Here is an 817-nt window from a genome sequence, read left to right on the forward strand (position 1 = left end):
CTCACACTTCGTATAATCACTCGCTGTTGTGCTGTTTCCAGTGCTGTTGCGTGGACTGAAGTGCAACACGGGGTGCTAAGTTTCCCCCCATCGTACACTTAGCCTTACCTTCCAGTTGAGTTCACTTAGGGACACTTAGTTTGATAAATAAAGCAAGTAATCTACTCAAAGTTGAGAGCTGCATCCATGAAATTCCGTCTGCTAAGTACACTTAAGGATACTCAGTATTTTGATAAATACCGCCCAAGTACTACATCTTGGGCGTTCTCAACCATGCCCTGTACACTGGCGAAGACAAAAGGGTAAAGTTACGAAAAATAGATCTGGTTAGGTACCCATACGAGTTAAAAGTTTCCTTTGTATATCCCAGTTTGGATGCAACATGCTGGATGAAGGAGCAACTGAGGCAAGGAAACATTATCCATGAATTGAAAACAACTTTTGTTTAAAAATAAATATATAAAAAAAGTAAAAATAAAGAGAGGGAGAGAGAGAGAGAGAGAGAGAGAGAGAATGAAAAACAGTGTTCCACTCCCCAAGATCCGGTCAGTTATAACAATTCGGTGTAAATCCTAGTAACGAACTTGGGGCCTATAATCCAACATTGGGCGTCGTCCTACGGGTCTCATGTAGCCTTCCTCCACACCTCTTTCTCATCAATTCCAAGTGACGAGAAACTGAAAATCACAACTTGAGTAAACATATCCAACCAGATATTATATTCCAAACATGACACTACAATCTCTGCCACCCAAAATACGCGTCTTGTGCAGTTTCCTCCATGACTTGCCATCCCGCTGAAAATCCTACACGGGCA

This window comes from Penaeus vannamei, chromosome 17, assembly GCF_042767895.1.
Source record: "Penaeus vannamei isolate JL-2024 chromosome 17, ASM4276789v1, whole genome shotgun sequence".
Taxonomy (NCBI): Eukaryota; Metazoa; Arthropoda; class Malacostraca; order Decapoda; family Penaeidae; genus Penaeus; species Penaeus vannamei.